The sequence below is a fragment of the Limulus polyphemus genome, unplaced genomic scaffold (assembly GCF_000517525.1).
Source record: "Limulus polyphemus unplaced genomic scaffold, Limulus_polyphemus-2.1.2 Scaffold5831, whole genome shotgun sequence".
NCBI lineage: Eukaryota > Metazoa > Arthropoda > Merostomata > Xiphosura > Limulidae > Limulus > Limulus polyphemus.
The window spans coordinates 16674-26223 of NW_013671441.1; the positions used below are offsets into that span (position 1 = coordinate 16674).

The window sequence follows — 9550 nt, forward strand, 5'->3', positions numbered from 1 at the left end:
TATTCATTTAACCAAAACGCATGATAATGTTAGGGTAAAACTTGCTTTAGGATATAGAACGTTCACACGTAACAGAAGAATTATATGACTATGTATATTGATATACTGATTCATTTAACCAAAACGCATGATAATGTTAGGGTAAAACTTGCTTTAGGATATAGAACGTTCACACGTAACAGAAGAATAATATGACTATGTATATTGATATACTGATTCATTTAACCAAAACGCATGATAATGTTAGGGTAAAACTTGCTTTAGGATATAGAACGTTCACACGTAACAGAAGAATTATATCCTTATTTAGATGTCTGATTTGTGTTCAAAGTATGTATGTTAGATAAGATGCATAGATAATTCATTACGTTGACAAAATACCCCGTTCTTTAGACGCACATTAATGTTAAGACTCATTTTGCTTCGCTCATAAACGGCAATTCACGGGATAATTAATGTATTTAAAACGGTTAATTTACATGAGCTTTATTACGATGTCAGAAACGAACAACGGGTGAATAACTCTTAGATATTTCGCAATATACACGAATATATAAATGCAAACACATTAAATAACTTATCTAATGTTGGGTATAGCGCCCCCTTTCGATGGCTCGGATTTGGTTTGAAACTAAAAATCGGGTTTCGATGCCCCCCGTGGCAGACACAGCACAGATAGCCCATTGTTTACTTTGGGCTTAATAACAAACAAACAATACCTTATATATATATATTGTATCCCCTTCGGTGGTTCAGCAGTAATATGAGGGTTTATAATGCTAAATTTGGGATTAGATCCCTACAGCTGGCAGAGCCCTGTTAGCACCATCGTGCTTCTTTGCATTTAAAATAAACACACACGTCCCTTGCTGTTATTTATACTTACTAAAAACATTAGGACCAGTTATTAATATTTCATTGTCGGGTATCTATAATGAAAAAAGTTTTTGTGAGAATTTTTTTTTTTTATTTTCTTTGTTTCTTGAATTTTGTGAAATGCCACTCTATGTCTATCTGTTGTCGCTTTCCTTAATTTGCAAGTCAATACCACCCACCACCAACCAACTCATGGTCTATTCTGATCCACTTGTGGGATATGGCCGTCAATCTTATAAAGCAACCATGACCCTAAAGTGCGGAACAAGATTTTTTTTCCGGCGGTAACATGGATTGAACCGCGGAACTTCGAACCCAAAGTCTAGCAAGCTAACCACTGGAACTTGTGAGTAAATAACAGTGAGAAACATTCTTATTGTCAGGGGAGCGGAGCGACCTACAACGAACCTGAAATCTTCAGATGTAACTTAAGCGTGAAGGGTATTGTTATTGAGTAGCTTGCAACAAAATATAGCGTCACTACATAATATATGTTTTTTTAAATAATAAAAAAATGTATTATTTAAATGAAGTATCTTTGTTTATTTGTTCGTATAAGAATTCCTCTACTTGAGGGTGACCTTACTCTCTCTCTACAATTATTAACTAAAACAAAACCTATCCTGTACAGTTATTAATTAAAATAAAACCTATCCTGTACAGTTATTAATTAAAACAAAACCTATCCTGTACAGTTATTAATTAAAACAAAACCTATCCTGTACAGTTATTAATTAAAACAAAACCTATCCTGTACCGTTATTAGTCATAACAAAACATATTCTGTACAGTTATTAATCACAACAAAACATATTCTGTACAGTTATTAATCACAACGAAACATATCCTGTACAGTTATTAATTAAAACAAAACCTATCCTGTACAGTTATAAATTAAACAAAACCTATCCTCTACAGTTATTAATTAAAACAAAACCCCATCCTGTACAGTTATTAATTAAAACAAACCCTATCCTGTACAGTCATTAAGTAAAACAAAACCTATCCTGTACAGTCATTAAGTAAAACAAACCCTATCCTGTACCGTTATCAATTAAAACAAACCCTATCCTGTACAGTCATTAATTAAAACAAAATCTATCCATACACAACAATTAATTGCAATTAGAATATTCAGTAAGTTAAAAAAAGTAAGTCATAGATTTAGGAACAGGACACAGCAAAAATGTAACTGAAAAACCTAGACCTGATCTGTATTTAATTAATTAAACAAACCTATGCTGACTGAAGATAAACCTAGGCTGACACACTTAAAATATGAGTGTTCGTATTTGTACAAGTAGCTTAAAGCTTTTAAAAGTCGCATTTTTCATATGTTTTTCTGATCTTCTTCACCTAAAGTCAAGTGTAATAATTCTAAGTCTGAAAATACATAGATTGAATTTGCACTATTATATGTTAATAACGATGAATAATGAGATAAAAATTGAAAGATGCTGTTGTAATCGAGTGTCTGACGAGATTCAGTTACTCTATTGAGATATAAAACTATCAGAACAACGCTGTAATTACTGACAAGTTGTTGAAGAGTGGTTTTATTGGTATCCAACAATAATGAGGATTTTGTCTGCATCTAATTGCCATATGGCTTTATAATAGATAGAGCTGATATTTACTGTAATTAAGCGTGGTTATACACTGTGGTTTCTGTAGAAGGTCGTAACGTTCGACTTGCTTTAGCCTAATATAATGGAATTAAAAGTTTGGTTTTCACCCGCTGGATTGAAGGTTAAAAAAAAACTGTACATTTGATATAATCAACAGGTTTATTCATAAAGCAACATGATTGAAGCTCATTTAAATATGCACGGAATTGATTGTATAAAATAACAATAAATCAACGTTTAACGTGCCGGGGCTAGTATTACATATTGCTTTTTTTTTTCTGTTGTTTTTAATATTTTTCTTATGTAGGAAAACGTCCGAGGCTATACGAGAGTATTACGTAAATCATACGCACAGAATCGTTAACTTTTCTCGGCTTCGATACGCGCATATGTTTTTTATCGTTTTTATCCAACTAATATACGATGCGTGATGTCGAGTACTTACCTTACGCCCATTACTCGTACGACAAAGAGGGCTATGAAATAATTTATAGGTGAATTTACTCAGCGTTTTAGGTGTATGAAAAAAAAAGAAGTCGCTTTATTATCTCCGGCTCAACATTTTTCAATCTTTCCCCCTAGGACAAAAAAACAGGTTGTATTGTGTCTGTCGTTACAAGACGCGGCGGCGAAACGCTTATATGAGCTTCGACGCTGTTTGTGTTAGCACTCGTACGATATTAGGCAGGAAAGATGGAAGCTACTTAAAGAACGTAAGTTTCTAAACACAAAAGACATCTTGTGTAAAAATTTCACCTTTTTTTTTTTTTATCTCAGCCATCCGCTAAATTAAAGTGGCACAAATCACTGAAAACTATCTCCAAGACAAGCTATAACCTTCCAGCATACACTCTCCAAAATCATCTGTATCTTGAGTTTATGAACAGTCTCATAAGTCGTGGAATTCTACCAGGAAAAAACAGGTTTTTCTTCCAAAAAGTTATTCACGTTTTATAACTCATCTAAAATCCCTAAGCCTAAAAAGTTAGACAATCTGAACCCAGGTATAAACAGCGCAGGAAATAACGCAAGACAACGTGAAGATTGCGGATTTCAGAGTATATTTCTCCTAAGTATTGTGGTGTCATGCCACTGTAAAAACAAACAACTAAATTTTAGGGTAAAAGGACTGTTAGGAGATTTACTAAGAAAAACTTACGGTAATTACATTTGTCAGCCTTTCTATCGACAATTTCTCTTGGGTGTTTAGTGTTATATTTATACCTATATTGTTGTTTCTTAAGATATAAATATCCTAACAGAAAGTGTTCTTGGGTGTTGATGTTTTATGTGATGTATCGACCATGAAATACCAGAATTAATACAAGATTTTTTTTATCAGAAATTTATTTCCATGGTAGGATACAATAACAGTTGAAGTTATTACATCTTCTGTAATACCACAATAACAGTTGGAAGTTATTACATCTTCTGTAATACCACAATAACAGTTGGAAGTTATTACATCTTCTGTAATACCACAATAACAGCTGGAAGTTATTACATCTTCTGTAATACCACAATAACAGTTGGAAGTTATTACATCTTCTGTAATACCACAATAACAGTTGGAAGTTATTACATCTTCTGTAATACAACAATAACAGTTGGAAGTTATTACACACACACACATCTTCTGTAAAACCACAACAACAGTTGGAAGTTATTACATACACATAGGAGATTAGGCCTCCTATGAGGTGTATCAGTAACTGAATAATATTTGTGGTTAGGCCTCATATGAGGTGTATCATTATTTTTGACAAAGTTAAATTCAGTTAAGGATATTTGGCTACTTTGTGTTTTATATCTGATTACAATATCTGATTACAATATCTGATCAATATCTAATTACATTTACTTAAAGCAGGGCACCCACCACAGAATTACATCAATAAAAGAGGTAATTGGTGTAAAATGTTAATTACAAACGATATTATTTCAAAGTAAAGGTAACTTACGTTTTAGAAGGCAGTTATCAGTTCTTATTTCAACTTTCATTCATTTAATGTGAAATGTGCTTCTTATCAACCACCGTATAGAAACTCTAGTTTTAGCATTATAAGCCTATTGGTGGTGTATTAAAATATCTACATAACATTAGTATGATATTAAATTTTAGCGTTTTATTTTAAAAAATCCTAATGATTTTAAAAAGCGATACTAGTGAACTCAGCAAACGTAGGAAAATAAAATATATGCAATATTAAAATAAATGACGAAAATCTGACTTAATGTACCAAATCTCCGTTATATTACATTTACAACATACACTGATGAACATGCTGGGTCACATACAATAGATCAATATTTGTCTTGTCGAGAAATTTAATTTTAATTAGTAAATTTTAGTAAAAAAATAAAACGTTTTTTCATTATTCACAAAATTCAAACGAACCAGAGGGAGGGGGAATAATAATGATAAAAAAATAAAATAAAAATTAAGCGCTTCATAATAATCACACTAAATCAAGCGCTTTATAATAATGACACTAACTCAAGATCTTTATAATAATGACACTAAATTATGCGTTTTATAACAGTGACACTAAATCAAGTACTTTATAATAATAATACTAAATTAAGTACCTTATAATAATGACATTAAATCAAATACTTTTTATAATGACACTAAATTAAAAGCTTTATAATAACCACACTAAATAAAGCACCTTATAATAATGACATTAAATCAAACATTCTATAATAATGACACTAAATTAAGTACCTCATAACAATGACATTAAATCAAACACTTTATAATAATGACACTAAATTAAGTACCTTATAATAGTCACAATAAATTAAGTACCTTATAATAATGACATTAAATCAAATACTTTATAATAATGACACAAAATTACCGCGCTTTATAACAATGACACTAAATTAAGCGATTTATAATAATTACACTAAATTAAGTACCTTATAATAATGACATTAAATCAAGTACTTTATAATAATCACACTAAATTATGAGCCTTATAATAATGACACTAAATTATGTATTTTATAATAATGACACTAAATCTAACAAGAGAAAACTAGTTTTTATTTTGCAAGTTGAAATTGATATCAGCACCAAGAGATAGTGCCGTTAGCGAATAAAGTAACAAATATAATTATTCATTAAGGACTTAGACTTGGCTTTTTGTTAAACATTCCAATTTCATTTCTCTATTTTCCAACTAACAGTTTCATGTGATGTTTAGAACGTCAGTTGCAGGTAGTAAATGGAGTTAAAGTATTGTCTTCATTAGTGAATCAACAAATAACCAACTAGCAGATAGTAAATGGGAGTTAAAGTATTGTCTTCATTAGTGAATCAACAAATAACCAACTAGCAGATAGTAAATAGGAGTTAAAGTATTGTCTTCATTAGTGAATCAACAAATAACCAACTAGCAGGTAGTAAATATGAGTTAAAGTATTGTCTTCATTAGTGAATCAACAAATAACCAACTAGCAGATAGTAAATATGAGTTAAAGTATTGTCTTCATTAGTGAATCAACAAATAACCAACTAGCAGATAGTAAATATGAGTTAAAGTATTGTCTTCATTAGTGAATCAACAAATAACCAACTGGCAGGTAGTAAATAGGAGTTAAAGTATTGTCTTCATTAGGGAATCAACAAATAACCAATTAGCAGATAGTGAATAGGAGTTAAAGTATTGTCTTCATTAGTGAATCAACAAATAACCAACTAGCAGATAGTAAATAGGAGTTAAAGTATTGTCTTCATTAGTGAATCAACAAATAATCAACTATAAATTGATACGAGCTTAATCGACAGTTTCTGTTCACTTTGGTGTTATTTTATTACAGCTTTTAAATGTGTATTTAAATAGAAAACAAAAAACTGAAACAGGATCAGATACAAATGTAAGAAAAGTGGTTTGATAGCGGACTTGCTGAAAGAATCTTGACAGATGTACGTTTTTATTCTTCAAGTGTTTTTTCGTGCTCATGATGTACTGGAATTTACACCACTTATTCTGTTTAGAGTTCACGTAAACACCAGGCTTTAAGATTATAAAAAACAAAGACAAAGATACTTGTTGCTATGTTAAAAACATCTATTTTAATACATAAATCTGCTTCACATACATTATAAACAATTAAATTTATCTCCACTCAATATTAGCAATACTGTTTGTGAATTTTCTGCAAGCTGTTTTTTTATCACTTCACTTCAATCTGCTTCTTTTATCTGGCTTTGTTTAGAAGAGTAACTACAAAAAGAATTGAAAGTAAAGTCTGAGGAAACGTATTTCACATCATCACCATTTACTGTGATAACATTATACATATAACGTTTGAATGCTGAGAAAGTGGGAAAATTCTCTGATAATTTGATAACGAACAGGAAAGTGAATAGTTAAATATATTTCAGTGAATCTGGTGATGATTGATATAGTCCTTCAAGAATCTAATCTGTTCTGTGAAGCCTGTAACGAGTGATATAGTCCTCGTGGATCAAAGCTCTAACAGTGGTGATACTCGTGGATCAAACCTCTAACCATGGTGGTATTCGTGGATCAAGGCTCTGACAGTGGCGATACTTGTGGATCAAAGCTCTAACCGTGGCGATGCTCGTGGATCATCTCTTGTCACCACCACTCATAAATCCAGCTCAAGTCAAATTATATCAATTTCCCTGATTCGTAAACGAAAAATGAATTTGTTGTAGTTATTGTAAACGATGTTTGTAGCTACCGTAAAATACACGATATTTATTTTTCACAGTTTTCTTTCTTCTCACTGTGTTGTTTTGTACTTTAAACAGAGTTGTGCATTCTTTTTATAATCAACACAAAAGTATTATTTGCTTCATTAAGTTTTGTTAGTACTCTGTTTTGTACTTTAAACAGAGTTGTGCATTCTTTTTATAATCAACACAAAAGTATTATTTGCTTCATTATACTTGAACGACAGTTTTCACAATTACACTTATTAATTAAGTAACAAGGCACGCACGAGTATTGTCCAGAACAAATGACAACATTTGTCCAAAAATAAAAGCAGTTTTGAATTTTTTTTTACGACCAGATATTTTTCAAACTGAGATTGATAACGATGACAGAGCGTTTAGTATTTAGCACTGGCTTAATGTAATGTATTATGATAATTCTATTTTCAAGTCTTGGTTATTAAAATACTCACATAGAAAGAGAGAGACTATCTCAAACAGAAGCGGAGCTCAGCTAGACGTCCATAAAGTTTCCCTCTTTCCGTCAAACGATTACTTTTTCACTTTCACAATATTTCAGTGTTTATTTTCTAACATATGCTAATTTTATGTTGAAAACATCAACAATAAGCAATAAAACGTACAGCTTCTGAAATTTTAAAAATCGTTACAAGGCGCTCCAGCCATCGAATTGGTTCAGGTGATCAGAAAAAGTCTGAGTCCAAATGAGTGTCCCCGTTTTGTTGAGTGCCGAGACAATGACTTCTGAAGTTCCTGACAAGATCGTTATTAGTAAAATGAATAACGCTTCAAAAGACCAATTTAGACTCGTCCAACCAAGGACTAATTTGGTAAAGCTCAATGTTCGCAGGCAGCACAGCACTAATTACATACTTAACGTTCGTAATTTCAACGTCCTCTGACTGGGCTTTTGTTCTTGATATTGCTGTGGAGTGGTACTTGGTGTGTACGACTCGAAATCTAATCTCTTTCGAACTATAAATGTACAAACCCTCTCTCTTTGTAACACTTACTGTCTGATGAATAATGAACCTGTGTATACTTCCTCGTATACAGAGTCTAAGTTTCGATACACAGAAGCAAGTGACAAACATGCTCTGTAGCTTGTTACCCAACAAAACCGCTTCAACTGCTGAAATTCACGGAGTATTTTCATAACAAGATAGGCTTCCGTTACTTAACATCAAGCCTCTCTTAGAACACTTCCTTAAAACATTCTGCAACTTTACAAGTTTTGCTCTTAAGAAACTTTTAACACAAGATGTCCGAAAATTTCACACCATCTACAGTTTTGGTACTAATTTTGGAACAAAAATTACAATACAAGCTCTCAGACTAAAGTTACTATACAAGGTCTATATGAGTGAATTTGGACTGTGGTCTTTACGTAAGGTTACAATACAAGGTTTACATGGATGAATCTTGTTATTAAATTTTTATTAAAAATATTATTTTGCATTGTTAGCTTAATATATGGCTTTACGATTATCCTAAATTCCTTAACTTCTTCGATCAAGGGGGAATATTATTGGGATATTATTGCTATCATCTCTAATAGCAACAATACCCAACTGATAAAACAATGCGTTCTAATCATTATAACTAAGAACCTAAAATCAGTATTAATAAAAGTAAAACCCCATCAGTATTAATAAAAGTAAAACCCCATTTAAATCATTATTATTTATTATTGCTAAAGCATAGATGTTTTATAATAATTATTATTATTTAAATGGAGTTTTACTTTAATTAATTAAATACCGAAAGAAATCTTACTATACCAATGAAAAAGAATAGTATATTTAATTAGCTATGCTCATTACTGGATTGTTTTTAATTTTGGTCTAAGTAGATAGCTTGCTTTGGTCAGAAGTTAATATTAATTACTTATAACAGGATAATCGCACCAGGCAGTAAGAAGCCTTATCAACTGTCGTTACCGAAGTGTACTGATGAAAAATACAGCCACTGTTCTACTTTTTATAATTAAACATAAAAAATTAGGATAATGTATATGTAAGGATCAGACATACAACCCCTTTTGTTGGTCACCATTATAAATGTAAGGATCATACTTAGAACCCCTTTTGTTGGTCACCATTATAAATGTAAGGATCATACTTAGAACCCCTTTTGTTGGTCACCATTATAAATGTAAGAATCATACTTACAACCCATTTTGTTGGTCATCATTATATATATAAAGATCATACTTTCAACCCCTTTTGTTGGTCACCATTATAAATGTAAGGATCATACTTAGAACCCCTTTTGTTGGTCACCATTATAAATGTAAGGATCATACTTAGAACCCCTTTTATTGGTCACCATT

At 31.5% G+C, this 9550-nt stretch overlaps 1 long non-coding RNA gene across 1 annotated transcript; it reads right to left on the reverse strand.

Moving 5' to 3' along the window:
* Positions 1 to 6569: 6569 nt before the first annotated feature.
* Positions 6570 to 7973, reverse strand: LOC111089300. Its single transcript, XR_002613577.1, has 2 exons — positions 7671 to 7973; positions 6570 to 7164 (listed from the first exon to the last, which is right to left on the reverse strand). It is a non-coding gene; the product is annotated as an uncharacterized LOC111089300 (long non-coding RNA).
* Between the last annotated feature and the right edge of the window lie 1577 nt (positions 7974 to 9550).